Below are 22,162 nucleotides of genomic sequence, written 5' to 3'. Positions count from 1 at the left end.
TAAATTCATTCAGATAAAAGCATTGTGCTACACAAGAAAGAATAAAAGATGTGATTGAATGCATCAACATACATAAATGGTTGGATCACAACAACTCAAATGCTTACTTGAGATAGAGGGGAATAGGTTTACTGACTCAACATAAAAGTAAAAGATAGGCCCTTCGCAGAGGGAAACAAGATTACTCATGTGCTAGAGCTTTTTGTTTTAAATGAATCAGAGGCATGAAAATGTAATTTTGAGAGTGGTGTATGTCTATGTCAACGAATGGCATCAAATGATTTATCATCTTTTCATGTTTAATGGCTTCAAGAGCGGCTCCCATAGAGAGAACAATAAAATTCCTCTTCTCATTTGTTTGAACAAGCTAGGTTCATGACTTCTCAAATACATAGTGTTACGAGATTTGAATTATTGGTTCAATTTATATTTAGTGGCTGGGCACTCGCGCCTGCTCTTTTGCAAAATTAAGAACTAGCACAATGCGCATGCTAGTCAAGGTGTGAAGCCATAATAAACATGAAAAAGATAATAAAGCATCCAACGCTTACTCATGAGCTAAAACAAAACACAAAATAGGTAATAATGTTTGAAGGTTTAAAGGTAGCACACAAGCAATTCACTTTGGAGTGGCGGTGAAATACCACATATAAGTAGGTATGGTGGACACAAATGGCATAGGTTTTTGATTCAAGGTTTGGATGCACGAGAAGCATTCTCTCTCAGTACATGTCTTTGGCTACCAAGGCTGGGTAGCAAGCATAAAAGTTAAGCGAAACAAATAAATATACATGTGATAGAAAACAATCATGCAATCTTCCTTGGAAGTACAAATGATTTTAACTTAAGAATACTAATCTTATGAGCCAACAAGAAAGAAAGATAATGGAATAATGTATCTACATGTATTTCTCTCTTTTCTACTTAAGCCTCAAAGTATTGTTGCTACTGACCAATGCTAAGTTTGCCAAGACCAACTAGAATTACTTGATGCTCTCAAAGTGATACCAATACTAACCAACAAGATTAATTATATGACAGAAATTACAAACTAAAATAAGATGTGCAGAAAGTAAATGGTAAAAACTTTTCATTAATATTCCATAACGGCAGCTCACACCAAGGGATACATAGATAATCGACTAAAGGAGAGATACTTCCACACTGCAAACTATCCTATATGATAACTTCACTACTCATGATATGACTCGACTGAAAAGTAAATAGGTAAAAGATAATAGTGTGATACCGCGGCACTCCCCCAAGCTTGGAACAAGCCAAGGGGATGCCAATACCAATGACGAATTACTCCTTCAGTGGTGGTGAATCCTTCTCATCATCAAACTTCCAAGGTAAAGGCTACCCATCAACAAAGGACGACTTGGTTTCCAATATCCTGAAACTGGTAGCGGAACTTATGCGATTAAACCTAGTCTCATCCTCACAGTTTTGATTTTGCACGTCGTAGAGTTGTGCTTGTAACTTGTTGGTGGTCTCGTGGAGCGACAAAATATCATCCCAAAGATTTGCAACTTCCTTCCTGTGCTCGCCAATGAGTTATGTATTTATCTTGTGGATAATGTCCACTTCACTTCTGCCATCTTCTTGTATCTAAAGACCTCTTGCTCCATCCTAGCCTCCAGACTGCCTTCTCCTTTAGGGCCCCGAACATCTTCTACTTGCACCTTACCATCCTTGAGCAACAACTCCTTAGGATGCATATTCAGCTCGTTCATGTACGGGTTGTCGACGTTCACGGAAGAGTTGTCTTTGGGTGATCCAGAAGAAGACATGGTGGCTCTAAATCTGAGAAAAGATTATGACAGAAACAAATCGAAACGAAAACACAACAAGAACACGATATACGGACCTCGGGGGATCCGGGGTATTATATAGCCGAAAGTTTCGTAACAAAAGGAAGGGAACAAGGCGAAACCGAGTCGGAGAGGGGCTCTGGGGCGCCCCCACCATGCCTAGGTGCAGCCTGAGGCTGGCCCGCGCCTTGGGGTGGTGTGGTGCCCCGGGGCACCGTCTCCTACCCGTTTTCGTCTCGTAATTTTTCATATTTAATAAAAACAACAAAAATATAAGCTGGAAAGTTTAACGCGAACTTTTTCTTACTAAAATTGTTACCTATTCGATGGACTCTGCAGATTCCTAGATTTTCTCCTTAATAAATTCTTCTGGGTTCACCACTTGAATAATATCAATATCTTCATTATAAGAATCTCCAGAAATATAATGTTTGAGTCTTTGCCCATTCACCACTTGTGTACTGTTATCTTTCAGTGAAGCAATTTTTATTGCACCGGAACGATACACCTCTTCAATAATAAAAGGTCCTTCTCATTTTGAGAGTAATTTTCCTGCAAAAAAACTAAGACGAGACATATACAATAGAACTTTCTCACCAACATGGAACTCTCTCTTAAGAATTCTCCCGTCATGCCACTTCTTAACCTTCTCTTTAAAGAGTATAGCTGTTTCATAAGCTTCATTCCTCCATTCATCTAGAGAACTTAAGTTAAGCAACCTTTTCTTACCAGCTAGTTTAAAGTCTTAAGTTCTTTCACTGCCTAATAAGCTTTGTGTTATAATTCTAAAGGCAAGTGACAAGGTTTTCCATAAACCATTTTGTAAGGAGACATACCCATAGGATTTTTGTAAGCATTTCTATAAGCCCATAAAGCATCATTAAGCTTACTAGCCCAATTCTTCCTACATTTATTAACAGTTTTTTGCAAGATAGATTTAATTTCTCTATTTGATAATTCTACTTGCCCACTTGGGGATTATAGGCTGAAGCAATCCTATGATTAACATCATATCTAGCAAGGTTCTTTCTAAAACCACCATGAATAAAACTAGAACCTCCATCAGTCATAAGATATCTAGGCACACCAAATCTAGGGAAATAATATCTTTAAGCAGTTTTAACGAGGTCTCATCATCAGCACTCTTTGTAGGTATAGCTTCTACCCACTTAGTAACATAATCAACAGCAACAAGTATATGACTATAAACTTCTGAAGGAGGAAAAGGACACATAAAGTCAAATCCCCGGCAGTCAAATGGTTCAATAACAAGAGAATAATTCATAGGCATTTCATTGCGTCTAGAAATTTTACCAACTCTTTGGCATTCATCACAAGATAAAATAAACTTTCTTGCATCCTTAAAAAGAGTAGGCCAATAAAAACCTGATTGTAGAACCTTTTGTGAAGTTCTATCTCTAGCATGATGTCCTTCATAAGCACTTGCTGGCAGTTGACGGGCTTGATGGAGTATCTTGATTCTTCCCCGACAACTGCACCAGAAGATATTGATGGTGCTTGATGGAAGCAGTTGGGGAACCCCAAGAGGAAGGTGTGATGAGCACATCAACAAGTTTTCTCCCAGTAAGAAACCAAGGTTTAATCGACCAGTAGGAGAAAGGCGTGACTTCTGAAGGTGTTGCTAGATGACTCGTGGCAGGGCGCACTACCGGCGTCAGCAACAACGTGGAACCTGCACACAAAACAACCAAAATACTTTGCCCCAACTTAAAGTGAGGTTGTCAATCTCACCGGCTTGCTGAACACAAAGGATTAGACGTATCGAGTGGAAGGAGATGTTTGCAGTAATTAAAGAGAACAATGCTTGCGGAAAGTAAACAGAACAGGATTGCAATGGTTGAATTTATCAGTGTAAAGGAAAGGACCGGGGTCCACAGTTCACTAGAGGTGTCTCTCCATAAAGATAAATAACAAGTTGGGTGAACAAATTATAGCTGGGCAATTGACAGAATATCGACCATACATGACAAGATGATTACTAGCTATGAGATTAGTTTGGGCATTACAACATAATTCATAGACCGTAATTCAACTGCGTCTATGACTAATAATCCACCTTCCGGTTATCGTCCGAACCCCTTCCATTATTAAGTTGCAAGCAACAGATTATCGCATTAAGCAATGTGTGTAAAGTAAACAATAGAATTACAATTACCCTCGGATAAAACATTGTTGTTTTCTCCCTAGTAGCAACAACACATCTATAATCTTAGAATTTATTGTCACTCTCCCAGAAAACTAGAGGCATGAACCTACTATCGAGCATAAATACCCCCTCTTAGAGTCACAAGCATCTACTTGGCTAGAGTATCTACTAGCAACGGAGAGCATGCAAGATCACAAATAACATATGACAAGAATATATAATCGATCTCAACATAGTATACAATATTCATCGGATCCCAGCAAACACAACATGTAGCATTACATAAGGATGATCTTGATCATGTAGGGCAGCTCACAAGATCTAAACATGAGGCACAAATTGGAGAAGACAACCATCTAGCTACTGCTATGGACCCATAGTCCAGGGATGAACTACTCACGCATCACTTCGGAGACGGGCATGGCGATGTTGATGCCTCCAGCGATGATTTCACCTCCGGTAGGGTGCCGGGAAGAGCTTCAGAATCCTCCCGAACTAGGGTCTGCAATGGCGGACGTGACGGATATTTTCGTGGATGGAGGCTCGGGTGTTTAGGTTTTTCCCGAGATCGTGAATAAATAGGCGGAAGGGCGAGGTCGGTGGAGGCCAGGGGGGGCACACCACCCCTAGGCGCGGGCCAAGGCCAGGCTGCGCCTAGGTGTGGTCTGGCCGCCTTGCGCCTCTTCTTCGACCTCCCCCCCCCCCCCTACGAACTCTGTATTCGTTACGAAGAAATATTGACTTCGGCTTTTGTTTCGTCCAATTCCGAGAATATTTCCTGTAAAACATTTCTGAAATACAAAATAGCAGAAAACAGGGAACTGGCACTGTGGCATCTTGTTAATAGGTTAGTGCCAAAAAATTTATAAAAGTGCAATGAAGTATGAGCAAAACATATATAAATTGGTGTAAAATAAGCATGGAGCATCAAAAATTATAGATACGTTTGCGACGTATCATCACTAACATGACATTTTCTCAATGTCTCTTGTTGCTCATATTCCAGAACACATCTTCGCATAATACCATGCACTCCTTATTTATATAAGTGTGGGTCATCCCAAAAATAATGCCTCAAATCATAAAAGAATTTACTTCTTTGCTGAGTTGTAAATGTTTGAGGAAAGTACTTGGAAACGATAAAGTTAGCATAATCTGCATACCAAGGACTCTCTCACAAAGTTACTTTTATTGCAGCCAATTGTTCATTTGGAAAATTATCATTAACAGGAATGGGATCATAAGAAATGTTTTCCAACCTAGACAAATTATCAGCAACAGGATTTTCAGCACCCTTCCTATCTACAATATGCAGATCAAACTCTTGTAAAAGCAACATCAATCTAATAAGCCTAGGTTAGCATCTTTCTTTTTCATAAGGTACCTAATAGTACTATGATCAGTATGAATAGCAACTTTCGAATCAACAATATAAGGTCTAAACTTATCACAAGCAAAGACTACAGCTAGGATTTCTTTTTTAGTAGTAGCAGAATTCTTTTGAGAAGCGTCAAGAGTCTTACTAGCATAATGAATAACATTCAACTTATTATCTACTCGTTGTCCAAGAATAGCACCTACTGCAAAATCACTAGCATCACACATAATTTCAAATGGTAAATTCCAACCAGGTCGTAACAATAGGAGCAGTGGTTAAATCCTTCTTTAGAGTTTCAAAAGCTTCCTTACAATCATCATCAAAGACAAAACGTACATCCTTTTGGAGAAGATAAGTAAGAGGCTTTAAAATTTTAGAGAATCCTTAATAAACCTCCTATTGAAACCATGATGACCAAGAATACTACGAATACCTTTAACATCCCTAGGACAGGGAATTTTCTCAATTACTTCCACTTTAGCTCTGTCGACTTCAATACCTCTTTCAGAAATTTTATGTCCAAGAAAAATTCCTTCATTTACCATGAAGTGGCATTTCTCCCAATTAAGAACAAGATTAGTTTCTTCACATCTCTGCCAAACTTTATCAAGATTCTGCAAATTGTTATCAAAAGAAGTCTCATAGACGGGGAAATCGTCCATGAATACTTCCACAATTTCTTCGCAAAAACCATGAAAGATAGCAGACATGCATCTTTGAAATGTAGCAGGAGCATTACACAAACCAAAAGGCATATGTCTATAAGCATAAGTTCCATAAGGACAAGTAAAAGTGGTTTTCTCTTGATCTTGCTTTTTAACAGAAATTTGAGAAAACCCAGAATAACCATCAAGAAAACAAAAATGAGTTTTCTTAGACAACATTTCTAACATTTGATCAATAAAAGGTGAAGGGTAATTATCTTTCTTAGTAACTTTGTTAACTTTTCTAAAATCAATGCACATCCTATAACCAACTACTACTCTTTGAGGAATAAGCTCATTATTCTCATTAGGCATAATAGTAATTCCTCCTTTCTTAGGGACACAATGCGCATGACTAACCCATCTACTAACAGCAATAGGATATATAATACCAGCATCAAGAAGTTTCAATACCTCATTTCGTACCACATCCTTCATCTTAGGAATTAAACGGCGTTTGATGTTCAACTACTGGCTTTGCATCCGGTTCCATATTAATAGCATGTTGACATACAGTAGGAGAAATCCCCTTGAATTCATCAAGAGTATATCCCATAGCTCCTCGGTGCTTCTTCAATACTCCAAATAATCTTTCCTCTTCCTGTCCTGAAAGTTTAGAACTAATAATAATAGGATATATTTTCTTATCATCAATATAAGCATATTTAAGATCATCGGGTAAAGGTTTTAAATCAAAAACAGGATCCTCCTTGGGTGGTAATGTGGTACCCAAGTCTTCCACAGGTAAATTTTGCTTAAGCATCTTCGGTTGACGAACAAGAATCTCATCAATCTCATTTCTTTCCTCCATAAAGATGTCACTTTTGTTCTCCTCCATATATTGTTGCAAAGCATCATTAGGAGCAAGAGCAATAGAGGCAAGTTGTTTACTCTAAAATCTTCATTAGGCAATTAAGTTTCATAAGGAGTTTTAGCAAACTTAGAAAAATTAAACTCATAAGACTTTCCATCAAATTTAGTAAGAATTTTCTCCTTCTTGCAATCTATAATAGCACCACAAGTATTCAAGAAAGGTCTATCAAAAAATTTAGGACAATTCTTACTAGCAGCTGAACCAAGTACTAGAAAATTATCAGGATATTTAATCTTACCACATAAAACTTCTACATCTCTAACAATACCAATCAGAGAGATGGTGTCTCTATTAGCAAGCTGAATAACCACATCAATTTCTTCAAGTTCACAAGAACCAATTTCATGCATAATTTCCATGTAAACCTCATAAGGAATAGCACTTGAACTTGCACCAATATCACATAAACCATAATAGCAATGATCACCTATTCTGACAGAAAGCACATGAACACTAGTTTTCTTGGATTTACTAGATGTGAAACAATATTAGAAGCATTTTCACAGAAGATAATGAGTCCATCTTCTACATTTTCAGTAACAAGGTCCTTTACTATTGCTACTGCAGGTTCAATAGTTATTTGTTCATCAGGTTCTATAGCTTTCTTTGTACTTTTATTAACCACACTAGTTATAATAGAATGTTCCTTTACCTTGGCAGGGAAAGGTACTTTCTCAATATAAGGTTCAGGCAAAACACGATCAACAGTACAAACTTCAATATTTCTAGCAGGAACACAATTAACAATATCTTTATAAGGTGCATGTGTTATCACCAGAATTTAGCCAAGAGCAAGACATGGGCCGAAATTGAGATGGGCTTGGAGGATATGCACGTAGAGTGTCTCTGAATCGGCCTCGTACGAGAGTTTGGGCTAGATGGCCCGTGTATCTGTATATTATAGTAGATTGCATCTTAGTTTAGAATTAAAAGATAGAGTTTAGCCCGTACACGGTTAAGTTTATTCCCGAATTAGAAAGCCCACGGACTATAAATATGTATCTAGGGTTATTGAGAAAAGAGGACAATCACGTTCACAACAAACACAATCTAGGCGCATCGCCACCCCTTGTTTCGAGGGTTTCTCCCGGGAAAGCATCATGCTGCCTAGATCGCATCTTGCGATCTAGGCAGTATAGGTTTATTCGTTATCTGGTGTTACTCGTACTGAAGCCTTTTTGATGGCGAGTAACACTACTTATCGTAGATGTTTTGGGGCTTGCATCGTTGTTCTTCTTATATGCTTGCTTAGCTACGCTGCCCCTCGATATCTAGCCGCCCTTACACCTATCTTAGGTGTAAGGGTGGCATCTTGCTTCATCTTTATTTAGTAGATTTGATCTGTTATAGTTGCTCCTTGTTCTTCAAGGATTAGTTTAATATCCGTATGGTTAGGCCTTGCAAACGGGTTGAACGATCCGGTAGTGCGCTAGGTATGGCTTACCGATCCTAGAAAGGATGTTCCGGGAATCGACTCTATGTTGGTTTTTAGGCCTCGTTTAGGGTTAGTTTTCCATCATCTTTCATATCTGCTAGGCTCAACTACGTGTAGGATGTTCCGGTTATACGGTGAAAACCCTAAACTGTCGTAGATCGATTTAGCTTAATATTAATAAAGCAAGCTACCCATGTTATTGCAAGATCTAACATGAACCATGGGTCAATCGGCTCTTTGAGCCGATGAGCAGGATAACCTGAGAGCCGATCGAGGCTCATTTAATGTTTACGTGTGTACCATGCAGGAAACTAATCGAAGCGATCCAACGCCTCCCTGGCCAGGTATAGGTCAGGTGGCACGCCCTTGCGACCGTCAGGATGTGTGCCAGAGCATTGCGGGACGACGACGAGGGACCAGGGCCCACCAGCAGTCTTGGAAGCCTCCCGGCTCTTCGTGTTGCTCGCCGCTGCTCGCCGGTGGGTTTTGGCAGGCAACACATTCTGGCACGCCCGGTGGGACAATCTGCAACAACTACGTCAACATCTGCAGCTGAGATGTCAGGCGGACCAGTCAAGTACGAAGAGCTGCCTGACGAGCACAAGAAGAAGTATGATGAGCTTAAAGCTCTCTTCGAAGCCGATCTCATCGGCTCTTTCGAAAAAACCCATTCACACGGCATTAGGTTTAAAGGATTCACGCCCGAAGGCGTGCTCGATGGAGTTGATCTGTCTCTTCCTTCGGAGGAGCGCACCAGAGCCCTGCGCCAGGAAACCAATTATATGGTGGCTCATTCTCTACATCGTCATTCTGAGAGCCTGGTGAACGCTTTTGAGCGTGTTGCGCTTCGTGTGGTTCAGGAAATCATGAAGCATCAGTATTCTCCGTCAGGACCTACCCTAGGGACTCACCAGGGAGAAATACCGTTCCACACCAGGCCGCAACTCCCATTCACACTTGCGGCTCAGCAACAAGGTTCACCGGCATACGTTGTCTACAAGGTTGGAGGTGATCCTGGCGATTACCAATTCATGTATGAGCCGCCCAAAGAGATCCCACATGGATACGTGTGTACATACGTGCCGGACTGCAACAACTGGGCGCACACGAACCAGATTACAGCAGGAGGGATTGCTGGAGCAGGAGGGAGTTCTGGAGCAGACGCTGAGAAACAGGCGTGGCTAACTAAATATGCCACCGGAACGAGTTATGAGAGCTCAACCCCTGCAGCACATACCATGGATCAAATCAGTGCAATCATGAGAGATCAGTTCGGTATCCTGCCAAAGAAGAGAACAATCGGCTATTCCAAGCCGTATCCCAATGAATATGACCTGATCCCGTTGCCGCCCAAGTATCGGCTCCCTGACTTCACAAAGTTCAGTGGATCAGAAGGGTCTAGCTCAATTGAGCATGTGAGCCGATATTTGGCGCAGTTGGGTATGGTTTCAGCATCCGACCCGCTACGTGTAAGGTTCTTTGCGCAATCGCTCACGGGTCCAGCTTTTGGGTGGTACAACTCGTTGCCACCAGATTCAGTTCGGACATGGAAGCAACTGGAAGAGCAGTTCCATGTACAATATCACTCAGAAGCTACCGAGGCTGGCATTGCCGATCTGGCGCAGGTGCGGCAAAGGCGGGGAGAGACAGTGTCTGAGTACATTCAGCGTTTCAGAACTGTCAAGAACCGATGTTATTCGGTTCGTTTAACTGAGAAAGAAGCAGTCGAGCTGGCAGTGGCAGGCCTCGCAGCGCCACTCAAGGATCTGACTTTCCAAGTGGAGTACAATTCACTGGCACACATGGTTCAGAAGTTAACATTATATGAACAGCGCCACCCAGAATTGTACCAAGACAAGTTCAAGCGCCCGATAGGCCTGGTCGAGGCAGATGAAGTTGAAGACTCTGCAGAGGATCAGGAAGTCGCCGTGGCTGAATGGACTCGGGGGGCAGTACGCGTGTCCTGCAAATGGGTGAAACAACCAGGGCCTGCAAAAGGGTTTGACTTTGACATAAGCAAAACTGAGCAGATTTTCGATTTGCTGCTGAAGGAAAAACAGCTGAAGTTACCCGAAGGCCATAAAATCCCTACAGTGCAAGAGTTGAACGGGAGACCATACTGCAAATGGCATCACACGTTCACCCACGCCACCAACGACTGCAAGGTGTTGTGCGGACAGATTCAAATGGCGATAGAACAAGGCCAATTAATCTTCGGTCAGTTTGCCATGAAGGTGGACATGCAACCGTTTCCTGGCGTCAACATGATGGAGCTCAACCATGCCACGAAGCGTCAGCCGGGTTTCTCTTTCGATATCAACATGGCAGGGCCTGTAGACCGCCATAGTAAAGATAAAGAGGAGAGCAGTCACTCCCGTGGCAAGGATAAGAAGGAGGCCGATCCACGCGGCCGGCCCCAATATCATAACAGACGGTACCTCATCGAGGAAGAAGTGAGAAGTGTGCGGTACCAACGACCACTCTCCGCGCATCTCCTTAACAAATATGAATATCAGTATGACCGACGTCGGCGGTACGACGTAGATGACGACAGATATCGTCGGTCTGATGCAGACAACAGAAAACATCGTCGATATGACAGAGACGATGAAGGATATGAACGCCGCGCTAAAGGGAGATCAAGGGAGCAGGAAGACATGGACAGACACTGGGATTGTCCTTTCTTTAAGCACTGCTGGGACTCAGGAATGAGCCGATTGCCCACAATCGACAACTGCCCAGAATGTAGACAGCAGAGGAAGGGCACAAGTGAGGTTTCAGTGTTCAAGCGTCTAGGCCCTCTCCCACCTCAGAATAAACGAGCTGAGTCCTCTCAAGATGAAGACTTCGAGGAGTCAGAAGAGGAAGAAGAAGATAGGTACCACCGACCAAGGTGTTGCCCTGACGGACTCAGTCATTCCCAGAAGCGCAGGGTTCAGTGGCTACGTAACTTGGAGGAAGCCGAAGCGCAGTACCTGTACACGTTGAGGAAAGCACGGACCGATCTGGCCATGAAAATTCAGCAAACATTGGAGACGGAGGCGCGCCCGCCAAGGAAAGAATGGCGCCCCAAGCAGACAAAAGCCGATGCAAAGGCATCGGCTGACGCAAATATGGTGTTCATACTGCCGTCGGAGTTTCATGCTCCAAGAACTGAAGAAGTGCCAGTAGCACAGTTTGACTGCGGTCCACGACCTGTTATCTTTGAGAAGCCACGAGAGAGGAGCTACAGGCACTTGAAGGCCCTGTACCTGAGAGGTTATATCAATGGGCAGCCTGTCAACAAGATGTTGGTCGACACGGGAGCGGCAGTCAATATAATCCCATACTCCATGCTACGGCGTTTGGGACGCTCTAACGAAGATCTGATCAAGACCAACGTCACACTAAGCGATTTCAACGGCCAAGCATCAGAAGCACAAGGCGTTCTGAATGTGGATCTAACCATAGGCCGGAAAACCATCCCTACGTCGTTCTTCATCGTCGACAGCAAAAGCACCTACGCTGTCCTGCTAGGGAGGGATTGGATTCATGCTAACTGCTGCATTCCATCCACGATGCACCAATGCCTGATACAGTGGGATGGAGATGAAGTAGAGGTCGTTCATGCAAATGACTCGATCGAGATCTCATTAGCTGGCATGAATATTTGGGATGCAGACGACCAAGAGCCGATCTCTGGAATCAGTCTGGACGGCTGTGAGCGCATCGAAGCTTCAAAAAACGGGGTGAGGCTGGTCTTATCCACCGGCCTGACAGAGTAGCAAGACCCAAGTCAGTAGACGTACGTGGCAAGGCCGATCCCTGCGATCGGCCCCAAAAAATGAAAAGCAATGATCTCATCTCAAGCATGTCACGTAGCCATGATAGAGCACAACATCGATGTAGCAGATGGAACCGATGTCCAGGTGCAGTTCATGGAACCAGATGATTGGAGAGCCGATATTTTCAATTACTTGAAAGATTCGGCTCGGGGGGGTCCTAAATGGATAAGATACAAGGCCATGAAGTATGTTCCCAGGGGTTGTCAATGACCAGCATCGCAAGAAATATTCGCAAGAAATATTTCCCAAGGATATGGGATGATGGACAGTGAGACATGGGGGCCGATACATGAAATCGGCCAAATAAAAAAAATGTATCTGAATTGAGCAGATGCACAGACATCGACTTTAGAATAAAAAAAAGCATAGAGAAGCTCAATTGAGCAGTTATCAGATTACATAGAGAAGCTCTACTGAAGGAATGCCTCAAGGGCATGGAGGGCGTTAGCTCGAACACGATCCACCTCGGCGATCTCGGCCTCGTCATCTTCATCCTGGCCTGTCACCAGCTGCTTGTTCAGGGCGCGTATTCCGGCCAGATCAGTCTTCAGTTCAGCTTTGAGGCCTTCTGCTTCGTCGTGGGAGTGGGCAATAAGAGCTTCCTTTTCTTGGATGAGCTGTTTGGTGGCCCGGACCCTCTCTTCAAGGTCCCCCAACTCCTTGCGCAAGGTCTCAAGTGCAGCAGTACTGACAGAGGTGTCAGTTTTGGCGTCCAAAGCTGCCTTTTTCTCATTAAGCCGCTGACATTTATCTGCAATATCGGCTTTCAACGGGAGTTGGGCGTGGCGTAGGCCAATTCTCTGATGAGCCAATTTCACACTGGACCTATAAGCAGACAAAGTCACAACCGGCCAGAGTTTCACCTGCAACGTCACCGGGAGATGAGGCTGGATGTCTTCAAGGATGCTCTTCACTTCTCCGGGGTCTTCAACCAACGTCTCAATTGAGGAGGAGAGCAGGGCCTTGAGATGCTGGAGTTGATCACGTGTAGCGCTGGGCCCTGACTCTGCACTTGCTTTAGACGTAGCTGGCTCGATGGATTCAGGGTCGAAGGTTAGCAGGCTCGAGAGGTCATAGCCCTGACAAACAACAAGAACAACGTCAGTATACAGCGAAAGAGAAAGGCAGAGCTAAGGAAAGGGAGTGTACCTCTCCTAAGACCAGAGGAACAGCCGGTGAAGAGGTGATCGGCTTTTGCGTTTCTGCTGTGGGCTTGGCCAAGGTGGCAACCTTGTCAGCCACACTTTCAGGAGGTGCTAGGTCCAGGGTGGCGGATGGCATCAATACTTCTTCGACTTCCCCACTGGAGGTGTCATCGGTCTGCAGAGGAAGTGGTTAGCCGTTAAGAACAGCAACAGGTTAGCATGAAACATGAGCCAAGGAGAATATGTAAAGTAATTACATCCAAAACCTCCTGGTTTGATGAAGAGGTTTGCGGTTCCTTGCGAGCTCTCTTGATACATCGGCTCTTTGTGCGTAATCCGCCCTGCCCTGCTTTGATTGGAGCTTGGGAAGCAGCAGGTTCAGGAGCTGACCTTTTCTTGGAAGCCGACGGTGGCAAGTCTGGCTGGCTCTGCGTGGTGGTTTTCCCAGAGTTGCCCGAGCTCGAGTCCCCTCGACTGGATTGTGTACCCTCGCTGGAGTTTTCTTCAGTAGAAGTCTGCAAAAGAAATACAAGCATGATTGCAGAAGCCTAGAAAGATGGATGAAATTAGCCAAGGCAGGGGTTAGCTTACGTGCAAACTTTCTTGGGCTGGAGTAGGGTTTTGGCGCTTCAAGGTCTTCCTGGCAGCTACTTTCCTCACTGCTGTTCTCGCCTTAGCTGAGGCTCGGGGGGCAGCTGGCCTAGAAGATGCTCTACTCTTGGAAGCCGATTTTTGTGGAATCGCTGGCTCTGCATCACGACCTTTTTCAAGGGTGGTGAGTTTTTGCAGAAGAGGACCACCGGAGCTGGTGGGAGGAAGTTGAAAGGGGAGCCGTCATCATGTACAGGTTCTGGGCCATCTTGTTGCTGCAAGAAGATAGAGCAGGATTATAAAAGGAAAGAAATCATTGTGAGCCACTTCAAGAAAATTTGTGAGTAGTGGTACCTGTTCTGCAGGGACGTCATATTCAGCATCAAGTTGTTTCAGCAACGGTCCCAGAGCTCTCCTGAAGGCATGGGTCTTCCACATTGGCCACCAAGTCTCAAAACCATCGGTTGATGGGGTGAAAGAGAGGTTGTGAGGAATTGGGATGGTTAGAGTGTCAAAGAAAGAGTAACATCTCTGACCCGTGAGGACATCGGGCAGATCAGCTCTGCTCTCTGTTAAGTGATGGAGGAAGAAATGAGGAGACACCTGCCCAAGACCAAATTGTCTGGCTGCTACGACCGGCTGATAAGACTCATAACCAGGTTTGATGATCCTGTTTGAGGTGCTCATGCCAACTGGAAGGAAGCAGGGACGGATCATGATGGAATACAATTGCCGAGTGCTGGCATCATCGGCAAAGCTGTCTAGCCTAAAGGAGACTGGATTTTCGAAATTTTCAGTCTACTACCTGGAAGGCTATATAGAGCTTGGCCATAGTTGGTGCACCGGATTGGCTTCCCGTTAATATCTGGAAAGGTGCAAGTGGCCAAAGGTGGAAAGTTTGGGACATGATTCTGGAAATACAGTTGAGCCCATAGTTGAATAAACCACCAGGGACCTCCTGTTTTGACTATCTTTTGGGAAAACAGTTTGACAGACATTAGTTGGAGGTGTCGATAGACCTCTCCAAGGAACAGTTTGCCAATGCCCAGCTGCGTGCCTCTGCAAGTTCATAGGCCAAGGAGAGATAGTTCTTGGTTGGAGCGAGTGAAGGGACACAGAATATGAAGTGTTCCAACCAGAAATTCAAGAAGGCCATGTGTTCTTTCTCTGTTACAGGGCCTTTGTTTTTCATGTGGCGTCGAAGATAAGCACCCCAGTTTGTGCACTCTGTTTTGGAAGAGAGTGTGAAAGGGACCTTCGGCAGCATAAAAGCAGAAGGGCTGGGGGATGCAATGTCTAGACTAGTGATCATGGCCACATCTAGTAGGGTTGGTGTCATGGGGCCATGGCCAAACATGAAGCAATTTAAAGCATCAGACCAAAAGTAGCCGATGGTTTTCAGAAGGTTTTCATGTTTCTCAAGTGGAGACAGTGATAAAGCTAAAGCATCGGCTATCCTTGTGGTTTCCCAGGTGGCTTGGTGGGTCTTGGATATTCTATTGTACCATGAAACCCAATCTTCAAGAGGATTAGGCCAGGCTCGTAAGCAGTCGGCCCAAGAAGTTAGATCTAAATTCTGGTTCACGAAGGGAATCCTATTGGCCTCGCATGAAATCAAATGGGCGGGACTCTCGGTAGAACGAGGGCCAAGACAGAGAGAATTTGGAAGAGAAGGGTGCGGCAGTAGAATGTCTGAAACCTAAAAATTAATGACGGATTAAGACATTAATTCAGGTGTTTGCTGTTAATTCCAACATTGTGCTCGTGGAGCGAGGAGCGGTTGAGGATTACCTTCAGGCCAGAGACCGTAGTGTTGGCGTTGTATGATTCCGCCATTGGATTCGCTGTGGAGTTGGGTCTGCGCGATCGAGATCTGAGAGTCGCGTGGCTGTAACTTGGGTCTGTTTGAGCGGTGATTTGGGGATCTGAGTTTGCTCTTCCAGATAAGGGTTGCAGGTTACCGTTTGAATGGGCAACTGATTTGGCCTTACTCGCTTTTTGTGGTGAAGGCCGATGCGCTGCCACCGGCTCTTTGTGCGTTGACTTGCTCTGAAAATCAGCAAAATTGATATGAAAGCGAAATTGACAGAGAAACATTTTCTTCATTACTAAAGATGATTTTTACAGAGAAGAGCCGATTGCTCAAGACAAGAAGAACAAAAGAAGAGCCGATTGCTACTAGCCCTATGCTAGTAGTCCTAGTCTAAGGGCCGTCGCTGCCCTCGTCGGTGCTGTCGTGGCTGCCGTCGGCGCTGCTACCGGCGAGCTCCTCGTCGTTGCTGCTGTAGCCTTCGGCAGGGGCCTCGTCCTCCTCCTCCTCGTCGTCGTCATCGTCGTCGTCCGACCCGGCGCGGAAGCGCTTCGCCGGCGGCTCGTCGGAGAACGAGGAGGTGTCCTCCTCCTCTTCCTCCTCCTCGTCGGAGGAGGTGAAGTCATCCCAAGAGAAGCGGTCGTCCTCACTCTCCGCCTCCCCATCGACGAGGAATTGGAGGTCGTCTTCCCTGTCGGTCAAGGACTTGTCATCCTCGGACCAGACAGAGGAATCGTGATCCTCCTTGTCCCACGTCGTTGGGGCGAGGATGTCGTCCGCCGCCAACGAACCCCACTCTGGCGTCGGCTCACGAGAAGAAGAGGATAGAGAGGAAAGATCCGATGAGGTAGAGGAGGAGGAGGAGGAATCCATGGTGCGAAGGAGGGTTTTTCGATGGCTACTAGGGATGAAGAAGCGAACTGCTCGAGGCGGTTAAATAAAGGGGATATAGTGGAGATTTAATGCTACGGCGGTTCCCGAGGACATGGTGTCAAAACTGTCAAATCGTGTAGAGAAGTTGAGAAGACAAGGCATCGTGATGAAAGGATACTCTGACGGTTATGCTCTGCCACGACATGACCCTACGAAGGAAAAACATAGTGGTTTTGAAATTATCATTACCAAAACCAGGGGGCATGTGTTATCACCAGAATTTAGCCAAGAGCAAGACATGGGCCGTAATTGAGATGGGCTTGGAGGATATGCACGTAGAGTGTCTCTGAATCGGCCTCGTACGAGAGTTTGGGCTAGATGGCCCGTGTATCTGTATATTATAGTAGATTGCATCTTAGTTTAGAATTAAAAGATAGAGTTTAGCCCGTACACGGTTAAGTTTATTCCCGAATTAGAAAGTCCACGGACTATAAATATGTATCTAGGGTTATTGAGAAAAGAGGACAATCACGTTCACAACAAACACAATCTAGGCGCATCGCCACCCCTTGTTTCGAGGGTTTCTCCCGGGAAAGCATCATGCTGCCTAGATCGCATCTTGCGATCTAGGCAGTATAGGTTTATTCGTTATCTGGTGTTACCCGTACTGAAGCCTTTTTTATGGCGAGTAACACTACTTATCGTAGATGTTTTGGGGCTTGCATCGTTGTTCTTCTGATATGCTTGCTTAGCTACGCTGCCCCTCGATATCTAGCCGCCCTTACACCTATCTTAGGTGTAAGGGTGGCATCTTGCTTCATCTTTATTTAGTAGATTTGATCTGTTATAGTTGATCCTTGTTCTTCAAGGATTAGTTTAATATCCGTATGGTTAGGCCTTGCAAACGGGTTGAACGATCCGGTAGTGCGCTAGGTATGGCTTACCGATCCTAGAAGGGATGTTCCGGGAATCGACTCTATGTTGGTTTTTAGGCCTCGTTTAGGGTTAGTTTTCCATCATCTTTCATATCTGCTAGGCTCAACTACGTGTAGGATGTTCCGGTTATACGGTGAAAACCCTAAACTGTCGTAGATCGATTTAGCTTAATATTAATAAAGCAAGATACCCATGTTATTGCAAGATCTAACATGAACCATGGGTCAATCGGCTCTTTGAGCCGATGAGCAGGATAACCTGAGAGCCGATCGAGGCTCATTTAATGTTTACGTGTCTACCATGCAGGAAACTAATCGAAGCGATCCAACACCTCCCTAGCCAGGTATAGGTCAGGTGGCACGCCCTTGCGACCGTCAGGACGTGTGCCAGAGCATTGCGGGACGACGACGAGGGACCAGGGCCCACCAGCAGTCTTGGAAGCCTCCCGGCTCTTCGTGTTGCTCGCCGCTGCTCGCCGGTGGGTTTTGGCAGGCAACAGCATGGTACTTGTTCCACTCCTTTTTGGGAACATCAAGATAGGAGGCAAAGGCCTTAAAACAATTCAGAAGAATTTGAGAATCAAGGCCATAAATAGCACTAATATTATGAAAGTCACCAGTTCGCATAAAAGTTTCAATGCATTCATAATCATAATTTATACCTGAGTTCCTTCCTTTGTCATTCTCCCATCCTTCAGTATTTTTCTGAATGCGGTCGAGAAGATCCCGTTTAGCTTTTTCTTTCGTACGTGTAAATGATCCAGAACAAGAAGCATCCAATGAATCCTTATCATGAAGAGAAAGCCTTGCATAGAAGTTGTTAATAACAATATTACTGGGGAGCTCATGAATGGGACATTTGAGCATTAGTGACTTCAATATCCCCCACGCTTGGGCAATACTCTTTCCATCTTGAGGCCATAAATTATATATTTGATTCCGATCTGTATGAATCTCACTTGGAGGATAGAATTTAGAATAAAAGAGAGGTACAATTTCCTCCCATCCAATAGATCGGCCATTCTTTGGCATCTTATACCATTCTGCAGCTCTTCCCTTAAGTGATAAACAGAATAACTTCATCTTAACTTGATCCATTGAGATACCTGCACACTTTAACAACTCGCATAATTCATGTATAAATAGTAAATGATCACCTGGATGGACAGTTCCATCTCCTAAATAGCAGTTATCATCTTAACTTGATCCATTGAGATACCTGCACACTTTAACAACTCGCATAATTCATGTATAAATAGTAAATGATCACCTGGATGGACAGTTCCATCTCCTAAATAGCAGTTATTCATAACACGTTTAACAATTTGCATAGGTATTTTAAAAGGATCCAATTGAGCATGTGGTGGTTCATCTACTACTGTAGCAGTGGTAGTAGTAATCCCAAATAGAGAGTCAAATGTACACTTCTCCATAATGAAATAAACCAGTAGATAGAACTAAAAAATAGCACTTACAGTAAAAGTTGCCTTTACCAATTCCACTCTTAAATAGCGCTTCACTCCCCGGCAACGGCGCCAGAAAATAGTCATGATGACCTACAAGTATAGTGAGTGTATCATAGTACTTTTGATAAATAAGAGTGTCGAACCCAACGAGGAGCACAAGGTGTTGACAAGAAGTTTTGATCAAGAATTCACTGTAAACACTAGCAAACAGGTTTTCAGGGGTATTTGGTATTGCAGATAAATAAAGTACGAGTAAATAAAATACAATAATAATAAATGCAGCGAGTGGCCCAATCCTTTTTAGAGCAAAGGACAAGCTGGTTGTTGTACTTATGATGACTAAACGTTCCTGAGGACACACGGGAATTTCTTCAAGTGCTTTCGCTTCACGCAGCTGAATAATCTTCATTGGTTTGGTAAGTGTTGTGTGGGTGAACCTATGCTAATGCACTACCCCAACTTGGACCAATGAATACTAGTGATTATACCCCTTGCAAGCATCCGCAACTACAAGAAAGTAATTAAGATAAATCTAACCACAACCTTAAACTTTGAGATCCTAAACTCCCTCATGCACTGGTTATTTCCTTACGGGGGATTTAGGTTTCTATCACTCCCTCAACCCCACAATTAGTAGCCAAATACACGATGCATTCCCCTAGGCCCATAAAGTTGAAGTATCATGTAGTTGACGTCCACATGACACCACTAGAAGAATAACACCACAACTTAAATATCAAACCATTAAATATTACTCAACATAGTTCCACTACTAACATCATGACTTCTCCCATGTCCTCAAGAACTAAACGAACTACTCACACGACATCACGTGGATCATAATCAGAGGTGATATAATGATGAATAACAATCTGGACATAAACCTTAATTCAATGGTTTCACTCAATAGCATCAACTGCAAGGAGTAATCAACACCGGAAAAGTTTCCCCTATGAACTAGACAAGTATCAAACCCAAGATGTTACAGCGGGATGGAGTGGAGATGGCGGCGATGATGGTGCTGGTGGTGGAGATGATGATGATGATTATCCCGATGAAGTCCAGCTCGATGATGGTGACGATGGCGATGATTTTCCCCCTTCGGGAAGGAATTTCCCCGGTAGATTTCTGCATGCCAGAGAGCTTTTCTCTCTGTGTGGTTTTCAGCCCCGTCGCAGCGGCGGGATATTTATCTGTTCGCTCCCCCAGTCTTAGGGTTCTCGGGGGGATAAAATACGCGAGGGGACGACGTCAGAGGTGGGCCAGGGCCGCCACAGCATGCCTAGGCGCGGCCAGGGGGTGGCAAACTAGGAATTTCTGGGTATTTTCTGGGAATTGTTGTTCTTCAGAAATATGGTATCTTGACGATCCTTTTTCCAGCAGAATTCTAACTTCAGTAGTTAATTCTCCAATAATCATTAAACATTCAAAAATAGATGAAATAACATAAGTATCATCTCTAAATATGAAATATATCAATGGATAACAATAAATTATGATATAAAATAGTGATGCAATTTGGACGTATCAAGATGTTCAAATCCTCCACTCTCAAATTCCACCAAAGCTACAAAATATATTGGGGAATAAGAGAGAAAGAACAAATAGGTAATCCACAAAGAACTCCAAGATCAAGATCTAATATGTTCCCCTCACTTTTAGAGAATGTTGATTGGTGGAAATGTATATTTATATCTCCTCTCACTTTTCCCTCAAAAAGATTCAAGAAGCATAGGAGGAATAGTGAGCTACGGCAAGCTCTCAAGGTCAACAGTGGTGGAGAGCAAAGGGAAAGAAGCAAACGGCACAAGGAGGAAGAAGAGGGCCTTATATACCCCCTCCTAACGAAATATGGCCATCGGGGACACCTCCCAGGATGGATTATCCGCCCCTAGTGCCGCCGGATATTTTTTCCCCATGCCGTATAATCCCCCCTCCCCCAGATATTTGGGGCGGAAATTTGTCTTCAAGGGGGGGCATATTTAACTCTCCCCCCTCCCCGAAAACTAGCTAGCAGAAACAACAAGCGAGAACGATCATAACTTGAGCATCCGGAATCCGATTTTGATGATCTTGGGCTCATTTCAAAGATAGCAACAAACTATACAAGATCATGCAGAGAATCATCATAGTATAGCAGAGGAGAAAAGAAAAAATGAAGAAAGGTTTTACCAATCTATAAAAGACAAACCGGTAAAACCATCAATATCAAAAACGCAATAGAGAACGCATAAGAAATCCGTGTTTGATGAATTCAAGCTTATCATGGAGATTAACACAAGCTATAAACACTCTCATGGATAAGAACCAAGAAAGATGATGCAAAAGTCTAAGCTCTCTCCGAATGATATGATGAAATTACTCACTCGAGAGCCCCTCTTGATAGTACGGCTATGTATCCAAAAATCTTGTCTCAGAACTAACACCATGAGACAAGAAATAAACCCTATCAAGATTGTACCTTTTCCTTGCGCATATTCCACTTGAGGTTGATGATGACGATCTTGTCTACCTCAAGATGGAACATCTTTCTTGATTACACTTGCTTATTGAAGACTTGCAAATTCCTCCACCATACTCCTATGAACAACCTCTTCTATAGTCATGCCTTCACATATCCATAAACACCATAAGAATGACAAGCTTCAAGCATATCATCTCTTCTAGATGCTCATCTTGAACTTGCACTTCACTTTTTCATTCTTCATCATGTTGATGTCTTGATGGTATACATGAGCTACCACTCCATCTTATTCTTCATGGCACATTTTCCATGGGCTCAACTCTCTCATGACCATCCTTCAGATTACACCTTTCGTACCGCCTTGGTAATCCCAAGATCTTCTTGTAATTCTTCTTATTGTAACATTGAAGCCAACATATGGTACACGCATTTCCCATGGACATAACCTATAAGCAAAACTCAATGCAAACATTAGTCCATAGTCATTAATTACCAAAACCAAACATGGGGGCTCCATGCACTTTCAAATGCACACCTATGTTTTCTCTCTTTTGTAGCCTCAAAACTGTGATGTTACATCTTACTTGTGGAGAGGGAGTATTGCGGTAAAATTCTAGTTGTGGAAAACTGGAACCTACATTTCACGGTGGGCATTCGGGTAAGCCGAAATTTCCGGGTCGGG

This window comes from Lolium perenne, chromosome 3 (genome assembly GCF_019359855.2).
Source record: "Lolium perenne isolate Kyuss_39 chromosome 3, Kyuss_2.0, whole genome shotgun sequence".
NCBI lineage: Eukaryota > Viridiplantae > Streptophyta > Magnoliopsida > Poales > Poaceae > Lolium > Lolium perenne.
This window is presented reverse-complemented; position numbering follows the sequence as displayed.